Source organism: Octopus bimaculoides, chromosome 24, assembly GCF_046866305.1.
Source record: "Octopus bimaculoides isolate indiv1 chromosome 24, ASM4686630v1, whole genome shotgun sequence".
Classification (NCBI taxonomy): Eukaryota; Metazoa; Mollusca; class Cephalopoda; order Octopoda; family Octopodidae; genus Octopus; species Octopus bimaculoides.
In genome coordinates, this window is record NC_142951.1 from 13629022 (window position 1) to 13651521 (window position 22500).

The following is a 22500-nucleotide window of genomic DNA, read 5'->3' on the forward strand; positions in this document are numbered from 1 at the left end:
TTACGTCCCCGTAACTTAGCGGTTCGGCAAAAGAGAGACCGGTAGAATAAGTACTAGGCTTACAAAGAATAAGTCCTGTGGTCGATTTACTCGACTAAAGGCGGTGCTCCAGCATGGCCGCAGTCAAATGACTGAAACAAGTAAAAGAGTAAAAGAGTAAAAGAGTAAAAGAGTATATATACATATATACGTATATTTATATAGAGACTCATGCTTATATATATGTATACATATATGCATATATGGTTATGTCTAGTATATCACTATACCGAGCAAAGTGACCGCCGTTATACACCGCTGAACACAATGCACTTCCTCTCATTGTTGTGGTTTTCGAACGTTGCCACCCTTCTGGTGAGGCTGGAAGGTCAACACTCCCTCTAAACGAAACGCCAGTCCGTCATATGATTGCCTATTTACAGCTGAGTGGCCTGAAGCGATGTGAAATGAAGTATTTGCCCAAGAACACAATGCACCGACAGTCTGGCAATACAAACGGCGATCTTGCAATCGGCATACAATAATCCCTCGTTCCAGAATTTCCAACAGAAATAATTCATATCAAAACAAGTATGAATACCTACCGGCCGCATAAACCCGGATATACAGAGGAATCCGCGATATAAAGTTATATATATATAGTAGCCAGAAAAAAATCCGAAAGAATATTGAGTGCGCGATAGGAGGGCTGCGATGTATTATGCGCGCTATAGGTGAACCGCGATATAGCGAAGTATATACTTTTTATAGAAAATGAAACTGAAAATTTGTCTCGACACTCGGGTTCAACGCCACGGCGATCTTCAAGCGAAAACCAAATTTTTATCAAAATGTATTGAGAAATTCTCTTTCACGCACTTATGTGCACACACACACACACACACACACACACACACACATACACATATATATATATATACGTATATATATAAAAAAAAGGTTGTTATGTAGGGCCGGAACAATGCGAGAAGGTACAATGTAAACGACAAAAGGAAAACTAGCGTTTTGCCAGCTTTACATAAACAAGCTTCATTAAAGTTATACCTCACAATGCTTCACCAAAATTGCCTCGTGTCTAGTTGCAATCTAAAACCAAAAGGCACAGATACAAATGTCACTGAAGAGACTAAGAGTGCAATTGAGCACCAGCATTGCTAGAAATAAGAGTCAAAACAACTTTTAGCCACAGGCAGAGCACCATCTATTGACTGACAAGGGAGACAACCACCCTACAGCAAGCGAGAGTGCCAGATCACCGGTGATTTCGGATAGAATTAATGCTCATCGGTGACGCTATTCCATTGCCTAGGGTTAGGCTAACTCGCCTTGTCAGTTTATAGAAAATGTCATAGGAATCAGTAGCTGATTCAGTAAAATGGTAAAGCAAAAGTTATAAATCGTTAAGGTGGTTAGCCGCAATTTAAACCGAAAGGCACAAATGCGTTCGTCAGTAAAGTGACAAAGAGTGCAATCAATTGATAGTGCCCTGCCCGTAGCTAAGAGCTGCTTTGATTCTTATTTCTAGCAAAGCTGGTACTGGCTTTCACTCTTAGTCGCTTAGTACCTTAAGACTGACAAGGGAGGCAAGCTCCCTACATCCGGACCATTGCCAGATCACCAGCGATTGCGCAGGATTACTGCTCGTCAGTGGCTCTCACCCGGCCTAGGGCTAAGCTCGCTCGCATTGTCAGTTTATAAGACTACCGTAGAAATCGCGCTGATTCCATAAATGGCAAAAGTGAAAATTATAATAAGAAAGGTGCTTATTCGCAATTTACAACCGAAAGGTAGAAACATAGACGTCGCTAAAATTACTAAGGGTACTTGTCAGTACCAGTATTGCATATATATATATATATATGTATGTATATGTGTGTGTTTGTACCTGTTTATGTATGTATGTATGTATGTATGTATGTATGTATGCTTGTCTGTATGTATACGAAAGTTTGCCAGAGAAAGAAAGATGGATATAGAAAGAGAAAAATGAAATAAAAATCTGGTCTCGTCTGGATTAGAAACTAAGTGCAGAGAAGGTGGATGGTGGTGGGGGGGGGGGTGATAGCGTCTCAATTACCTTGATTACCACAGTCGAGAAGATATAGGTGATGATGATGATGACGACAATGACGACGATGATGATGATGATGCTGTTGGTGATGATGATGACGACGGAATGATGCGTATATAAATATTGCTAATACTTTAAGAACAACTATTATTACTACTACTATTACTGCTAACAACAACACCATCAACAACAATAATAATAATCCTTTCTACTATAGACACAAGGCTTAAAATTTTGGGGGAGGGGCCAGTCAATTGCATCGGCCCCAGTACGCAAATAATACTTAATTTGAAAGGCGAAGTCGACCTCAGCGGAATTTGAACTCAGAACGTAGCGACGGACGAAATACCGCTAAGCATTACGCCCGGCGTGCTAACGATTCCGCCAGCTCACCGCCTTAATAATAATAATAATAATAATAATAATAATAATAATAATAATAATAATAATAATAATAATAATAATAATAATAATAAGAAGAAGAAGAAGAAGAAGAAGAAGAAGAAGAAGAAGAAGAAGAAGAAGAAGAAGAAGAAGAAGAAGAAGAAGAAGAAGAAGAAGAAGAAGAAACAACAAAAGCTATAAAACAAATGAAATCCAAACTAAAACTAGAACAGCAACGAACCATGATAAAACGATGGCAAGAAAAGCCCCTACATGGTAAATACTGGGCTAAATTAAATGCAAAAGAAATAGACAGAGAAAAATCCCAGCAATGGCTAAGAAGCTCAGGACTCAAAGCAGAGACTGAAGGATTTTTAATTGCTGCACAAGACCAAAGCCTCCCCACCAGAAATTACCAAAAACACATAATGAAAAGAAATATAACAAGTAACTGTAGAATATGTGGAGATGGACAAGAAACAATAAATCATATTATCTCTGGCTGCCCAGTCCTGGCTAAGAAAGAATATATTCACAGACACGACAGAGCTGGGACCTATATACACTGGAAGCTATGCCAACACTATGGAATAACAACAGAAAAAAGATGGTGTAAACACACGCCAGAAAAGGTCACAGAAAACGAGAAAGTAACCATACTCTGGGATATGCCAATACACACAGATAGAGAAATTAAGTTAAATAGACCAGATATAGTTGTCAAAGATCATGAAGAAAAAAAATGTTTTCTAATTGATGTATCAATACCAGCAGATGACAACGTTTCTCTAAAAGAAATGGAAAAACTTTCAAAATACAAAGACCTGGAAATAGAGATAACTCGAATGTGGAATATAAAAACAGAAACAATTCCTATCATAGTAGGTGCCTTAGGTATAATAAAAAAATATTCAGACAAATACATAACAAAAACACCAGGACTTACAAATATATATAACATACAGAAAATTGCACTACTGGGCACTGCACACATTCTACGCAAAACACTTTCAATACAGTAAACATAAGAGCACCACAGCAAACCACAGCACATACCCAAGGCGCACAGAGCTGCGCTCGGTAGTGAAGTGAAAGCACGTTATAAAAATAAAACTACTGAACAATAATAATAATAATAATAATAATAATAATAATAATAATAATAATAATAATAATAATAATAATAGCAACAACAATAACAATAATAATACTAATAATAACATTTAAACAAAGTCTAAAAGACAAAGATGAGAATAGTGGTAATAACAATGATGAAGGAAAAAATAAGAAAAGAAATAAAAGAAAATACAATAAACATTATATTTCCTCTATATATTTACATATATACATACATACATGTTAAAATGTATATATATATATATATATATATATATATATATATATATATATATATATATATATATATGTATATATATATATATATATATATATATATGTGTGTGTGTGTGTGTGTGTGTGTGTGTGTGTATATATATATATATATATTGACGTTATGTTTGTATATGTATACGGTGGACGGACCCATATATCAATATACACGCATATATTTACTTTCTTCTTCGTCTTCTTATTATTATTCGCCATTTTCCTCTTCCTCCTCCTCTTCACCCTCCTGTCTTCTTCATCCAGACCTGAAGCACAAAAATAAGAAATGTTTCCACGGAAGAAGCTCAAATGTTATTCTTGGCCCCCATCCAGACTTCTTGGACTATTTTACCAACTTTAGTTCGACGCAAACTTTTCCGACTTAGATTTTCGTACCTGTGTTTCTTTTTTGTTCTTTTAGTTTGTTTGTTTGTTTTTTGTTTTTTGTTTTGTTTTTTCAGGTATATTTTTTTGTTTCTCACTTTGATTTCTATCTTTGTTTTATGGTTTTAACCTTTTTTGTTGTTTTGTTTGACTTTATTGGCATCGGCCACATTACTGAATTTTCATGAATCACGTGACCGTACTTCTTTGTTCTGATTATTATTTTGCTTGTTGCCGTCGTCATCGTCATCACCACCACTATCACTACTATCAGCATCATCATCATCACCGTCCTTGTTATCGTTGTTCTTGCTATAGCTACTTTTATTTGCCATTTGTTGTAGCAATAATGACGATGACCATGATGATGATGATAATGATGACGGTGGTGATGATGATGATGATGACGACGACGACGACGACGAAAATAATGATGATGATGATGAGGATGATGATGATGGTGATGTTTTGTTGGTTTGTTCGTGATGGTGGTGGGGTACCGGGAGGGGCAGGGCGGCGGCAGCATTGGTGGTGGTGGTGCTGGTGGTGGTGGTGGTGGTAGTGACGACGACGACACCAAAGTCGATGGTTAACATCATGATGATGATGATGATGATGATGATGATGATGATGATGATGATGATGATGATGATGATGCATTTGTTTATATTATTTCTGATTTCTTTTCCTTTGTATGTGATGGATGCGAAAATGTTATCCGTAAGGTATACGCCCAAGTGTATATTGTATACATTTATGATTTTATGTATGTCTATCAATATAAATATACATTTGCACGCCCCCTCCCCCATATTTATATATAATACAAATAATATATATATGTATGTATGTGTGTGCATGTATGTATGTATGTATATATGTATGTATGTATGTATATACAAGTATATATGTAGTTTTTATTATTAATTAGCAGCAGTTACGATATGAATCAAGAGCCGAGAACATCGCCGAGAATTTTAACGAGAATTTCGACGAGAATTTCGACGAGAATTTCGATGAGGTCTGATCAATAGGTATCCGGAATGTTGCCATAGTGATGAAGTTAATGCACGCAGAGTGAAGCCGCTTGGCATGGACTGAGCTTAAATTCTGCTGTGCATGCACTCTAAGTTTTAACGTTCTAGCTCCGTTCCGCTCTTTACAGCAGTGCTTGGAAGGGAGGTGTGTAGCGTGTGTTCGTCGCATTGACTATGACAGAGAAAGTTGTCATGGCGATGCCTACCCAGAGGCCTACGCAAAGTTGCAGAAAGTGTATGGAGAGGCGTGTATGAGCTGCACCCAATTGTACGAGTGGTTTAGACGTTTCCAAGATGGTCGACACAACGTCGATATTGACGAACATTTTGGGAGAACCGCAACCAGCAGAAATGAGAAGCACATCGCAGGTGTACGTGCAGCTGTGAGGGGAAATCGTCGAATCATCATCCGTGAATTATCAGAGGATGTGCAGATTAGTTACGGTTCAGTTCAGTCCATTATCACTGAAGATTTGGGTATGAGACATACGTCTGCCAAGTTTGTGCCAAAACTGCTTTCAGCTGACCAAAAAGATACTCGGGTTTCAGTTGTACAAGATCTCTTTGATTATGTTGAGAACGATGAAAGCTTATTGAAAACTTTTGTAGGCCTCTGAGTAGGTATCACCAAGCTTTTGGCAAAATTTGTTGCAGATTCTCTGCTCAAGTTTTTCTGTCATGGCTAATATGACGATCACACGCTACACACCTTCATTCCAAACACTGCTGTAAACAACGGAAGTGATCTAGAACATTAAAACTTAGTGCGCATGCACAGCAGAGTTTATGGTCAATTTATGCCAAGCGGCTTTACTCTACGTGCTTTAACTTCGTTACTATGGCAACAGTCCGGATACTTACTGATCAGATCACTTATATTTGTGTGTATGTATATATATATATATATATATATATATATATATATATATATATATATACCGTATATACTCAAGTAACAATCGATCTCATGTAAAAGTGGACACCCTATTTTAGGCCAAAAAATTGGGAATTTTCCATGGACCCCGTATAAAAGTTGACCCTAGTATTTCACGAACAACAGAGACATGGTACCTTATTATCCTGTACGTAGAAATAACACTGTTACAAAACTGCGTGGCTACCTTACTCTAGCCTGCTCTAGAAGGAGAATGCTTGATGCTGATAATGGAATGCTCGGTGCTTATAGTAAAACACCATTTAATAGAGAGCACTACACAGCTGTTGATGGGTGCTGCATCACCATTGCTAAAATGTATGCACAGGATATGCTGCAATCCTACTTACATCTTCAAGCACAATAAACACATGCGTCACACACTCGTTGTTTACACTGTGAGAAACGTGTTTCACAGACAGCACGATTGGTGAACAACAGGCAAACGCCACTGTCTGAATTCGTAAGCCTAAAAACATTCAATTAATTGATACAGAAATAAATTCATTTCCCAAACGCGTGATAATGCTATAAATAGCGTGATCAGGATAAATTATACATACATTGCAGACAAATACGTTACTGGTCAGCCATGAGACACGAACTTACATCTCTGTGAGTACGCGTCAATTGTTTTACCATTAAACTAAACTGCCCAGCAACGAATTCCGCTGCAATTTTAGAAATTATATATTTAGTTTCATAAGACGCTAACGTTAAATTCAACTTTATGATGAAAGTAAACAAACAAAGTTTGTTTTTAATCAGTGGTTCCCATGTGACCTTTATATTTTCCTCATCTCCAAATACAATAAACACATACGTCATACGCTCGTCTTTTTATTGGGTGAGAAACGTGTTTCACTGACAGCACTATCAGTGAACAACAGCAAACACGACTGTGTGAATTCATACAGAGGCATGTCTTCGGTAAACCTAAATAGATTTAGTTAATCGCTAGATCAGTGGTTTCCCAAACATTTTTTTGCCACGGAATCCTTCGATATTATTTTTAAAACGTGGAACCCCCGATAACATTCAGTGAACTCTGGGGTTTTGTATAACATGAAAATAGTGTAATGTTATTGAAGAGTTACGATGTGAAACACGCTGAGTATATATCAGCTTTATGCACGATGTAGGTAGTAGCATGCCGGTACTGGGCAGATATGTTACCGATGGTAATATAACATAATTATGAGATAAAGATTGATTTCACTCTGCTAATCTGTTAAGTTTGATGGATAGGAATAAAAGAGAAAGTGTAAATAATTTAGAAGAGCTTTGCAGTCTTGTTTATGGGTTTCGTTATTTACTTGGGCGAGTGTTTTGATGCATAGAATTGGTAATATTACTGTAATTCAGGTGGCGAGCTGGCAGAAACGTTAGCACGCCGGGCGAAATGCTTAGCGGTATTTCGTCTGCCGCTATGTTCTGAGTTCAAATTCCGCCGAGGTCGACTTTGCCTTTCATCCTTTCGGAGTCGATAAATTAAGTACCAGTTACGCACTGTGGTCGATGTAATCGACTTAATCCGTTCGTCTGTTCTTGTTTGTTCCCTCTATGTTTAGCCCCTTGTGGGCAATAACGAAATAGGTATTTCGTCTACCGTTACGTTCTGAGTTCAAATTCCGCCGAGGTCGACTTTGCCTTTCATCCTTTCGGAGTCGATTAAATAAGTACCAGTAGCATAATTCTATTTCATCTATTCTATTTCAGTCATTTGACTGCGGCCATGCTGGAGCACCGCCTTTAGTCGAGCAAATCGACCCCAGGACTTATTCTTTGTACGCCTAGTACTTATTCTATCGGTCTCTTTTTGCCGAACCGCTAAGTTACGGGGACGTAAACACACCAGCATCGGTTATCAAGCGATGGTGGGGGGACAAACACAAACACACACACATATATATATACATATACATATATACGACGGGCTTCTTTCAGTTTCCGTCTACCAGATCCACTCACAAGGCTTTGGTCGGCCCGAGGCTATAGTAGAAGACACTTGCCCAAGGTGCCACGCAGTGGGACTGAACCCAGAACCATGTGGTTGGTAAGCAAGCTACTTACCACACAGCCACTCCTGCGCCTATATATATTCAATTTAAAAAAAAAAAACGTGTAGTATATAAACACGAACATATACTAAATACACAGACGAACGGATAACACAGTAGGTCACAAACTCCTCTTCAGTTATCGGCCAGAGAGTCAAAGTGCAATTTCAGCCATTATCGATAATATTGCTTCCACTCTGGAATGATTGGTAAGAAACTTGCCCGGAATGGGACCTAAAAATAAGAAGACGAAACCGTTAGTAAACGGGCGAGGAACAAAACAACAAACAGAATAAAGGCTTAGGGCCACACGAAAACAACAATCAATATTATAATACATATACAGCAAAAAAGCGTAAGGGCTGCAAGACAAGACAAAAATGGGTAACGCGAAGAAGAAATGAAAACTGTCCTTAAAGGACTATAAACACGGGAGGGGTAGAGCGAGGAGCTCAGAAAATCATGAAGGCAACGCGAAAAACAATGACACCGCCTTAGGTCATCACCGATCACGTGATAGTGGGAGCAGGGTAACAAAGACAGACAGCAGGAGAGAGAGAGAGAGAGAGAGAGAGAGAGAGAGAGAGAGAGAGAGAGAGAGAGAGGAAATAAAGAAAGGCGAGGAGCTTAGAAAATCTTGACCATTCCGGTCGAAGGCAACGTGAAAAAGAATGACAACGCCTTAGGCTGTCACGGACCACGTGATAGTGAGAGAAGGGTAACAGAGAAAGACAGAGAAAGAAAGAAAGAAAGAAAGAAAGAGAGAGAGAGAGAAAGAAAGAAACAAAGAAAGAAAGAAAGAAAGAAAGAAAGAAAGAAAGAAAGAAAGAGAGAAAGAAAGAGAGTAAGAAAGAAAGGAAGGAATAGAGAGAGGCAAAGTAAAGGAAAGAGACAGAGCTTATTTCAGTTTCCGACTTCCAAATCCACTCACAAGGTTTTGGTTGGCCCGAGGCTATAGTAGAAGGCACTTAGCCAAGGTGCCACGCTGTAGGACTGAACCCGGAACTATGTGGCTGGGAAGCAAGCTTCATAACACACAGCTATGTCTGTGTCTATGTTAGTTTTTTTCTTATTTTCTAAATGGTAAAGAATGATTGGCAGAGTCTTAGTTTCTATTTCTTGTAAGTCGAATAACCACATAGAGGCCATCCCATTGCCTTGTGTTATATTTGACGTTCAGACCTTTGCTGTTTTTGTTTGTTCTTAGTTGGTTTCTAATTGAGTCAATGGTCGGCTCGCACGTTTCTTCGTCAGCAGATGTTGTAGTCATCTACTATCGATATTTCTCACTGTTGGCTCAAGATACTGTTTATTTCATTCTGTACAGTTCTGGCAACAGTATTTCAGTTTGGCAGCGTTTGACATATAAGATGTTTCGCTTTCCTTCAGTGTTAGTTTTTTGTACGGTTGCATTAAATGATCGTAGATTACTTAAGCATGGTAACTTAAAGAGTTAATAGAAATAAAAGATCCGTAGATAACCTCCACCTGAGCAAACTGTGATAAGAATAATACATTCTGTTTAACGTTAAGAGAACTAACTCAAATAACAAGGAAAAAATTGTTTGTTGTTACTGAGGTGGTAACAATATAGGCAATGGCATTGGTTGATATGCATGAAAAGGTTTGAAAAGTGGCATGCACCAACCTCTCGGTCTTGGAATTATGTTCCCAACGAAAAGGTATATATTAAACGATGGTCGAATTCTGAATGCTACACACAAAACTGATGGCGAGGAGCCATGGCGAGATGAAGCATATTGGAAATTGATCCTAAATCATCATGACGTGACATGCAGCTTGGATATATGACCAGAGATTCCACATTCGCACCCGAGAAAAACACAGGGGGCATGTATGTAGTTTGTAGAGGAAGCGGTCATCGAGTCTACATGAAGAACTATCAAACAAGGCGAATAAGTACTGGGGGGGGGGGGACAATAATAATTGGGAGAAATAAAATAAAATCCTTCAAAGACATCCAGAATGAAATCTTAAACATGTAAGAGACTTTCCCTCTTTCTGTTACTCAATCTTTTTCCCTCTTCGTCTCTCCTCCACTGTTAAAAATAAAGAAAATAGAAATTAACGATCGTACTGCGTATACCGTTAATTTCAATTTTAAATGACACTAAGCTTTTCATTGCCCTTCTATCTCTTCACTTCTTTTTTTCCAGTTAAGAGAGTCAGAAAAAAAAGAAAATCGATAATATATAATTCCAAAATGCTTTACATGAACATAGACTCTCTAGTTTCATGATCCCAAGTTACGTTGCATCGATAAGCTCCAATGAGAACGAAATAACATTATCTGCAGGTACCAGGACATCCAAAACAAAGCTTGAAACGAGAAAAAGTTAATTATATAGAAATAAAGACTTTAGTTAAGTACGAGTCCTGGGAACCGGTTTTCATGGTGCATAAGTGACCAAGATTACAACATTCCACCTGAAAGAGACGCCATCACGGGTTTGATTGTTTGCAACTGAGCAGTTCAGAAGAAGGCTCAAGAACACAACGCGGATCTCGGATCATGAATGAAAACCACAACTGCAAGTGCAAAAGCCTAACCACCAGGCCGCCTGCCTTCCACAACGCATTAAACTACTTATGTAAATATATATATATAAATATAAAGGCGCAGGCGTGACTCTGTGGTAAGAACATTACTTCCCAGCCACATGGTTCCACGTTCAGTCCCACTGCAAGTCAACTTGGGCAAACTGGGGCTACTATAGCCTCCAGACGACCAAAGCCTTGTGAGTAGATTTGTTAAACGGAAACTGAAAGAAGCTCGTCGTGTATATACGTATGTGTGTGTGTGTGCGTGTGTGTGAGTGTGTGTGTCCACCACCGATTGACAACTCGTGCTGGAGTGTTTACGTCCCCGTAACTAGCGCTTCGGTAAAAGAAACTGCAAATAAAGAATGCTTATCAGTAATGCAGTGTTGAGCACTCGTTCTCATTCTTCGATATTACCTCATATATATATATATATATATATATATATATATATATATATATATATATATAAATATATATATATTCGTCTAACGCAATTTAAACCTTAAATTGCGCAACAAATAACGAGTATTTACAACTCAGTGTGTATTCCCACTTGTGTATTGTAATGTTATTGCATCCGATGTTGAGAAACCCGAGACTATGTTAACTTTGAGGGAATATGGAGTAAACAACAATAAAACAAAAATATAGGAAGTTGTTTATAACATATTTAGTTAATATCTTGTAAACTATCTCTCATGTTTTGGTTTTATATATGTAGTATAAAAAAAGAATATGTAACTCAAAACATCCCTCACAACAAGCGTTTTCTTTCGGAGTAATCTGTTAGCCAAAATATGCTGAGATGTATGCAAGTTAATCTGCCAAGATCTATTATATAATCTCCATTGCAATATATATATATATATATATATATATATATATATATATATATATATATATATATATATATATATATATATATATATATATATATATATATATATATATACGAGGGGGTACCCAAAAGAAACAGGAATTTTGCAATATCACTTTATTCACTTTGCAAGCGAAGTAGCCAGTTCTAGAATCTCTATGTGAGATGCAAGTAGTAACTCTACAGAAAAGCAACGGTTGTTACCTTCTCAATGCGGTTGTTCCTTACAAAACAGTGTGTTTCTACTCTTTTTAATCACAGGAGGACATCTCCTCCAGCTGGTTAACAACACTCTAGCGCTGACAAGAACCAATAGACCGGCTGGTTTCTGGGTATAACCCTTCTTCGTCGGTACTGGTTACACCTGTCTGTTAGATTTTAGAACTAGCTACTTTGCTGGATGTAAGATCAGTGGATGTGTGTCGCTTATTTATCCCTATCTGGCAGACATGTATTACCAGTATCTATGAAGAGTTATACCTGGAAACTAGTTGGTCTATTGCTAAATGGGAGTTGTTTGCTCATTTGTTTGCAATGTAACGGACACAAATATAATGTTTTTAACCAGCTGTAGGAGGTATCCTCCTAGGGTTAAAAAGAGTAGTAACAGTGTTCTGTATGAAACAATCTCGTTGAGATGGTAACAACCATTACTTTATTCACTTAGTTTTACATGTTTACACTTTTATCGCCTTTAGAGTATCCTCCATTTGAAGCAATCCATCGGTCTAGGCGTGTTTCCCAGTGTTCCAAGCAGTCCCAGAACTCTAGCGAAGTGATGCCTTTTAACGCCTCTGTCGTTTTTTTCTTCATCTCTTCCACATCTGCAAGTTCCCTAACACCAGCTTTCGTCACTAGTGAAGACCTTCAAAAAAAGGTCCGGATCATCTTCCAACTGTTCTTAAAGTTCACGACACGCATTCAGTCGTGACTGTTTTTGATCTTCCGTGAGCAGGCGAGGCACAAATTTTGCTGCAACGCTTTTCATTTGCAATTCCTCACTCAAAATTCGTTGGCAGGAGCTGCAGGACACACCCGTCATATCAGCAAGTCCGTCAATTGTTTCCAAGATCCGTTCATGAATTTTCATGATGTTTTCATTCGTTCCGGAGGTCGACGGCCGCCCTGAACAAGGCTGGCCTTCAAGCAACAAGTGACCATACCTAAAGCGTGTGAACCACTCATAAACTTGTGTTTTGCTTATGGCGGCGTCCTTGTAAGCTGCTTCAAGCATGAGATCTGTTTCGGCTGCCGTTTTCCTCAACAGAAAACAGAATTTCAAGGCAGCACGCTGTTCCTTCGTTTTAGCCATCGTAAAAATCGATGAACAAGGGAGAAGCACTGTAAAACAAAGATGCATCATGTGGCAGTATGACCCTATACAACGACGCCAGTCAGCAGACTGATGCTTTAGGATCACATCAAGTGGTTTCCAGCGGCGGAAGCCTGAACTACAATGGGTTTGTCCCACAGAGAATGTTTCCGGTTACCTTTGGGTACCCCCTCGTATACATATATCTTTCGCTTGTATCAGTCACCAGTCTGCTGCTATGCTGGTGCATAGCCGCAGACTGATGACCGAAGAAAATTAGTCAAACGATTCGATCCCTGTGGTCATTTTATTTAAGCCTGGTACTTATTCTATCAAATATTTTTACCGAACCGCTACGTTACGGCGATATAAGCACACCAGTACTGATGGTAGAGGACAAACACAGGTACATATATATATATATATATATATATATATATATATATATATATGTATATATATATATATATATATATATATATATTTATATATATATATATGTATATATATATATATATATGTGTAAATAATATGTGACAATTATCCGGTAGCCATGATAAAACTCCGAGTTTCGGATGTTGGGGCGGAAACCCAAGCCGCCATCTCTTCAGTTATGTGGCCATCGAAGAATGCTATGAAAATGACATCGAGGTCTCTTTTTTTCTTTTATTGTCTTACCTTTTCTATCAATATATATATATATATATATATATATATATTCTTTGTACTCATATATATATGTATGTATATATGTATATGTATGTATGTGTGTGTATGTATGGATGTATGTGTCTGTGTGTATGTATGTATGTATGTATGTATGTATGCATGCATGTATGTATGTATGAGCAAATTGAAAATTAAAAGTAACAACAAAACGACAAAAATCAACAGGACTTACATCTTGACGCTCGGTATAAGATGGGAAAAGGAGTGGTAGTCTAAGGTTTCGAGCATGTCTCTTCGTCAGAAAGAGGAGAAGCGAAAAGTCAAGAGAGTGGGGAGTCCAAGGAAAGCACGTGTGTGCTTACATGGCAGAAGTGACCGGTGACGGGCTTCTTTCAGTTTCCTTCTACCAAATCCACTCACAATGCTTTTGTCGGCCTGCGGCTGTTGTAGAAGACACTCGACCAAGGTGCCACGCAGTGGGACTGAACCCACAACCATGTGATTGGGAAGCAAACGTCTTACAACACAGCTACACCTGCATCTGCACCTGCTCCACGCTTGTATCATTCCCCCACCCCCAACCCTCCAGCACTGGATGCCATTTCAAATCACGCTTCACCGTCTGAATAAAAAGAAAAGGCCACGTGAAATACTGCTGTCCAGTATGTTCAATTATTATCTGTCCGTCTCTGCGATGCTATGTAAAATACAGCCAACTCGCTCGTAAGATACACAAGCAGCAATGTTGATGAATAGGTAGTTGACCAATGATAAGATTTTAATTACGACCTTTGTTCATCTAAATCTTCTAATTTGAAATAAATCGTCTCGTTACTCTTACCCTATCACTCCTTATACATTTTACTCTCTCTCATCCCATTTATTGTCCTCTCTCTCTCTCTCTCTCTCTCTCTCTCTCTCTCCCTCTCCCTCTATCTCTCTTATCATCTCTCTATCCTGCGTCCTTTATCGCTGTTCAATTCGTTCTTCATATATTAAAATAGACATATACACATTCTCTTTTACTCTCTTGCGTGTATTTCAGTCATTAGACTGCGGCCATGCATTATCTAAGCCTGGTACTTATTCTGTCGGCCTGTTTTGCCGCACCGCTAAGTTACGGGGACGTAAACACACCAACACCGATTTTCACGCGATGGTGTGAAACAAACATACACGCGCGCGCACACACATACACGGACACACACATATAGATAGACATACTATTTACTCTTTTACTCTTTTACTTGTTTCAGTCATTTGACTTCGGCCATGCTGGAGCACCGCCTTTAGTCGAGCAAATCGACCCCAGGACTTATTCTTTGTAAGCCTAGTACTTATTCTATCGGTCTCTCTTTTGCCGAACCGCTAAGTTACACACCAGCATCGGTTGTCAAGCGATGTTGGGGGGGGGGGGGACAAACACAGACACACAGACATATACACACATACATATATATATATACATATATACGACTGGCTTCTCTCAGTTTCCGTCTACCAAATCCACTCACAAATGTTTGATCGGCACGGGGCTATAGTAAAAGATACTTGCCCAAGGTGCCACGCAGTGAGACTGAACCCAAAACCATGTAGTTGGGAAGGCAAGCTTCTTACCACAACATATCATTTGCTTATTTAAACACCCAATTTTGAGTCAAATGACTGAAACAAGTAAAAGAATAAAAGAATAAAAGAATATTAAAATCCGTACTCTGTCCAGAATTGTTTTAGGTTGTGCTTATAGTTTTTCCATTCATTTTAACGATCTTGAGTGATATTTTCTTTCAGGCGGTAGTATCAGATTGAATAGCTATGGTGGTGCACACGACTTTTTCAACAGATGTTCTGTGAGTTGCCCTATTTAGATACTCTGTGGTCGATGTTTTATGTGTTTTCTGTTGTGACTTAAGTAACGATAAACAGTGTATTTCTCAAAGTACCTCCCTTTCTGAAGATACGGCTGTATACATTGGCAAGCTGCCGAATGAGCTCTAAATTACTTTTCAGGAATTTTATGAAAGCCCTTCATTATGTGTGCCGCGCTTCAGACATCAGATACCACTCGAAACTTTTATCTCTTATGCGTTATTCTTTTCATTCTGCTTATGAATTCAGTTAGCTACAGATGATTAATTGTTGTTGTTGTTGGCACTCTGTTGCTTACGACGTCGAGGGTTCCAGTTGATCTGATCAACGGAACAGCCTGCTCCTGAAATTAACGTGCAAGTGGCTAAGCACTCCACAGACACGTGTACCCTTAACGTAGTTCTCGGGGAGATTCAGCGTGACACAGTGTGACAAGGCTGACCCTTTGAATTACACGCACAACAGAAACAGGAAGTAACAGTGAGAGAAAGTTGTGGTGGAAGAGTACAGCAGGGTTCGCCACCATCCCCTGCCGGAGCCTCGTGGAGCTTTAGGTGTTTTCGCTCAATAAACACTCACAACACCCGGTCTGGGAATAGAAACCGCGATCCTATGACCACGAGTCCGCTGCCCTAACCACTGGGTCATTGCGCCTCCACACAGATGATTATGGCAAGAAACTATTAAGCTAAGATTGTAATTTTGGTTGCTGCATTTTTTCATAATGCTGGAAGAAAATCCTTAAGATACAATATTAGACAATCTTTGGGAAAATCTACAATATATAGTAGAACTCGAAAATAATATTCTGTATTACTAATTAAGCTTTTAAATAAGAAAGTGGAAGCTTGCAATGTTAATAATACCAATTTGAATATGCTAAAAACGGGTTCCGACCTGTGTCTTTACATCATATGTCTATAGTGAGAAATTTTCTCCATGACAATACACGGTGAATGGTTTGTTTACAGCGCACTCACCCCGTAGTGGGAGTTTGATTTTTATTGATATGCAGAAGTTATTCATTCCGTTTTCTATAGTCGATAACTGCCAAACACCAGAGCTGAGATGGATAGAGTTATTCTAAGAGCGAAATTCTTGGACGAACAAATTACAAACACCAGATCTGAAATGGATAGAGTTATTCTAAGAGTGAAATTCTTGGACGAACAAATTACAAACACCAGAGCTGAGATGGATAGAGTTATTCTAAGAGTGAAATTCTTGGACGAACAAATTACGACTCTCTTAATTTGTATCGAATTGATGGCTAATGGTTTCATGCGAGGCTGGCTGACCATCATCCCTATGTAAACCTATATCCAATACTTCGATATGTATTGACTTCTCTTTACTTTGCAATACTCCTCCAAACCATAATACTTACACGTATACGACTTCTAATGTGTGCGTGTGTAAATATGTGTGTATATAAATGTGTGTGTGTATGAGTGTGTGTGTGTGTGTGTGTGTGTGTGTGTGTGTGTGTGTGTGTGTGTGTGTGTGTGTGTGTGTGTGTGTGTGTGTGTGTGTCTTTTAGTGCATGTTGTTAGTTCCATGTCATGATTTCATGCTGAATCACAAAATACTTATAAACTCGATTAGAATTTTTTTAAATCTTTTTTCAAAGATATACCTTTTCTTAAGACTAATTGGTGCAGCCGTTCGAGTCCCTGACAAAATAATACCCTTGCAGTATTTGTTCCAGCGCACCGCAGTCTGACTTCAATCCTACCCAGCTCAACTTTACCTTTCCACTTTTAAAGTGGGTTAGTGCTATCGTTAGTGTGTCGGGCGAGATGCCTTGTTGTATGGTTCCCAGTTCATTGTTTTGCGTTTCTGCGTGGCAGACTTACCCACCCGTCTTCCAGTTTATTCGGTGGAAAGCATTCAGATTAGGTCACTAGTTTTATGATAACTCCCTGCCAGTTCTGGAGGCCGTCAAAACACAAACGTTCCTGGGTGCTCCGACTAAGAGTAAAATGATGCATTTTCCTAACATCTCTGATCAGCCATTTTCAAAAGGCTATGACCAAAGTAGGACAGCTTCCGCAAATTAGTTCATCAAACAATTATCGTTCACATGTTCCAGTACTTGGACTGCGGTCAAGCTTGGACACACACACACACACACACACACACACACATACAGACGTGTGTGTGTGTGTGTGTGTGTGTGCGTGCGTGCGTGTATGTGTGTGTGTGTGCGTGTGCATGTGCGTGTGTAGATAGATAGATAGATAGATAGATAGATAGATAGATAGATAGATAGGTAGATGGAAAATTATTTTTGGAATTGGATCCCGAAATACATATAAGACTATAAATAATACCATGTAAATATAGGGTTTTCTTCCTGTCATAAGCAAGTATAATGAATTCTATGCTTCCCTGATGAGAACCTAATAATATCGAAACATGTCCGGATTTATCCCCCGTCATTTTAATTATCATTATTATAATTATTATCATTATTATTATGATTATTATCATTATTATTATTATTATTATTATTATTATTATTATTATTATTATTATTATCATCATTATTATTATTATTATTATTATTATTATTATTATAATTATTATTATTATTATTATTATTATTATTATTATTATTATTTCTTTTCTGTTTATTGAAGCAAAGTTCAGGTTTGGTCTTATTCCTGGAAGGATTTATGTGGGTAGCGGGTTACAACCTGTAACCTTAGGTATCCACACGTTTTCGGCTGTCTTTCAAGTGCTCTGAACCCTCCTGATAATTCTTGGTGTCCTTAAGAGGCAAACTTTCTATAGGAGCTCTAACCGGGCATTCTATTTCAATTTCCTTAAGCCATTTGTCTCTATCTTGTCTTACTGTCCTCAACGCACCAATTATCATAGGAACGACCTTTGCTATTCGCATGCTCCAAATTCTTCCTATTTAAAATTCTAGGGGATTGTATTTTCTTTGCTATTCTCTCTCTTTCTTTCCGATCCTGGAATGAAACGGACATGATGAATCGATAAGCAGACAACTTCACTTTTCCTTATCTATGATCGTAATATCTGGTCTATTATTTTCTAATTTCTGTTCAAATTTTTAGGGATAGTTCCTAATGCACCTATAACTACTGGGATTCGTTTTACCCGCACTTTCCATAGTTTCTATAATTCAATGGCTTGGTACTTCTACTTTGCTATTGTTTTCTATACCTCTCATATTGATTTTTTTCATCATTTGAGACTGCAAAGTCAATTATCTGGCACTTTCTATTCTCTTTATCTACTACTACTAAATCAGGCTTTCTAGCTTCTCTTACTCTGTCAGTCTGAATGTTAAAGTCTCACAACATCTTATATTTCTTACTTTCTAGTACTTTACTAGTTTCCTGCTCATACCATTTATCAGAATGTTCAAATCCTAGCTTTCTACATAACTCCCAGTGGATTACTCTCCCTAGATTGTCATGTCTTTTCTTGTATTCTTTCTGTGCCAACATACTACATTTACTTACAATAATACAATAATAGTAACGCTTTTCTCTTTTTATTTTCCTAACCTACACTAGGGAACCTACTTGGTTTTTGTCTATCTTGGCTTTTATCTAATTAGTCCTTAATGCTTGATCTATGCTACTACTAACAAACTTTCTCTCTCTCTCTTTCAGCCTTTCTTTCTACTATCATTACCATGTCTCACTTCTATTATTTGATACAACTATCTTTGATAATCTATCATGCAAAGCCTTCTCCTGACAGATAACTTTTGGTCTTTTTCTGGCTTTTAACTTTGTTTTGGTTTTTGGTTTCCCTATGTTTTGTTTTGACTCTAGCAGCTTTTAATAAACTTTCTTCGCTTACTTAGGAGTCTATATCTACTCTAGCTAACTCCACACATTCTTCTACTGATGTTAGCCTTCTTCCACCTTCATTTCTCGGTAGGTATAATCTTGCAACTCCTGCCCTTGGGTGGAGTCCTCCATTCTTATTGAATTCCTTCCTAGTTCTTCTGTCTAGTTTTGCTACTTCAGTTTTTGTCCAATCCACAAAAGCTGCTGAGCATCTAAGTAGTGATACTGCTCAAGTATTTCCATCCTTCACTAGATTCTGACCATTTAGCTTTGACTTCATTAGCTCCCTTACCATTCTGATGTACTCCTTCTCAATTTTCATTTTCATTTCTATTATTATCATTATTATTATTAAGGCGATGAGCTGACAGAATCGATAGCACACCGGACAAAATACTTAACGCTATTTTGTCTGTCGCTACGTTCTGAGTTCAAATTCCGCCGAGGTCGACTTTGCCTTTCATCCTTTCGGGGTTGATAAAATAAGTACCAGTTGAGTACTGGGGTCGATGTAATCGACTATTCCCTCCCCCAAATTTCAGGCCTTGTGCTTATAGTAGAAAGGATTATTGCTATCATTAGCATTAAGGACGTGAGCTGGCAGAATCGTTAGCACGTCGGGCAAAATGCTTAATATCTTTACGTTCAGAGTTCAAATGCCACCGAGGTCGACTTTGCCTGTCATCTTTACGGGGTCGATAAATTAAGTACCAGTTGAACACTGGGGTCGATGTAATCGACTCATCCCCTCCCACCAAAATTGCTGCCGTTGTGGCAAAATTTGAAGCCATTATTATTATTATTATTATTATTATTATTATTATTATTATTATTATTATTATTATTAGTCAACAACTAATGCTGTTATTTGTTGACAACATAATCATTTCTAGTTTGCTCGTTAATATTATCTGTATCAAATATGTTAAACCTAACTGTTACTTACCATGCGTATGGCGTCTCTAAGTAATGTACCAGAGATCCTTTACATTTGCATGCATTTATGTATGGAAGTATGCGTATTGGTGTATGTCTCTGTGTGAGCGTGCGTCTGTGAATCTGTATGTACGTGCGTTGTCCGTAAGCATATGCACATCTATGCACGTGTATGCTTGTATATCTGTCTGTAGCTTTGAGTGTGTGTTCCTGTTTACGTCTGGATCTGTAGTTATACATATTCGTGTCGTACGCGTGACAATTATCAGCGTCTCTGTATGTGTGTGTGCGTGTGTGCTCGCGTATGTCACACATGCTCGTGCGTGTTCATATGGTGTATGTGTGTATGAATGTTCGTGTGTACGGCTTTGTTTGTAATTATGAAACTGCAATCATGAGACTGTTCTTATATGTCCGTGTTAATGTGTGTCTATGTGGGAATTCGTATGTGTGTGTGTGTCTGTGTCTGTGTGTGTCTGTGTCTGTGTGTTCCTCTGTATGTGTGTATGTGTGTGTGTGTGTGTGTGTTTGTGTGTGTTGTGTTTACTTTGTAAGAGATCGCAAACCGTTGAGAAGTTTGTTCATGGTGGCATTTCCAGTAAGCTTTTGTCATTTTCAAAGACATCTGTGAATCACAAACTTGTGTATGTACGTGCGTGTGTCGTTACTAAAGAAACTTGGGAAGGAAAACGAGAACCTCTTTGGTAAATCATATCTGGTCATTCACGGGCTTCGTTTGACATTTAGCAAGTAGGGACGAACGTAAGAACAACGGTAACAATTTCTTTATGACTGAATAAACGAATAATGGTTATTGTTTCCATTCTGCCATTCTGTAATATTCTCAGTTTCATGTAAGTTTTAATGGAGTGCTTCAGTGTGCACGCGCATCTGTGGGGGTGTGGTCGGAGGCTGGTGGCTGGGATGGTACTGCGTGTTGGGATACGATGGGATTTGGTGGGGAGGGGTGCAGAGCAAGACATATTGCGTTCAGATTATACTTTTTGCGTACTTTGTCTCTCTCACTCCCTATGTGTGTGTGGTGTGTGTGTATGTGTGTGTATATATATATATATATATATATATATATATATATTCATATACACATGTATACATATATATACACACATATGTGAACATGTATACAGATACATATACATATATAAATAAACACATACATACACACAGAGACACATGCAGACATATATATATATATATATATATATATATATATATATATATATATATATATACATGTATACATATATATATATATATATATATATATATATATATATACATATATATATATATATATATATATATATATATATATATATATATATATATATATATATATATATATATATATATATATGTATACATGTATATATATATATATATATATATATATATATATATATATATATATATATATATATATATATATATATATATATATATATATATATACACGCATATTTGAGTTTGCATGCTATTTTATTAAGTGCGGGTGTGTGAGTGTATGAGGTTGTAGGAATGAGTGAATGAGTACGTGAAAATGTGTGTGCGTGTGTCTATGTGTGTATGTGTGTGCGTGTGTCTATGTGTGTGTATGAGGGTGTATTGTTTCTTGCCATTTCCTTCTGTGGATATTGGATTATCCAGTTCTTTCCTGCAATGCCAATAAATACATAGAAACCATTCTAATAGCAATGAAATACCATTGTCAGTCGCCTATTCAAGTTTGTTCACGTTTGCCAAAGCAACATGTCTAACGTACGGCAGGTATTGCTTGTCTGTCAGAGATCGGCATTGATATCTTTGTTGTTAATTTTGATATCGAAGTTTGGATGTTGTTGTTGCTATTACTGTTAATACGGAAATAATATGTTTTTGACGTTGTTGTTTTTATCGCAGTAGCTGTTGCTGTTGTTGTTGTCGTTGTTGTGACGTTTTTGTTTGCAATTTCTACGGCGTAAGATGGCGCAGTAAATATGGCTTTCGATATTGTTGCCGAGTGGTTGTGGTGGTGGTGGTGGTGGTGGTGGTCGTCGTCGTCGTCGTCGTCGTCGTGATGGTGGTCGTGGTCGTGGTCGTGGTAGTGGGGGTGGGGATGAAGTGATTGGTAATAGATGTGTGCTGGTCGTGTTAATGATGCTGGTTGTGATATTAGCGATGCT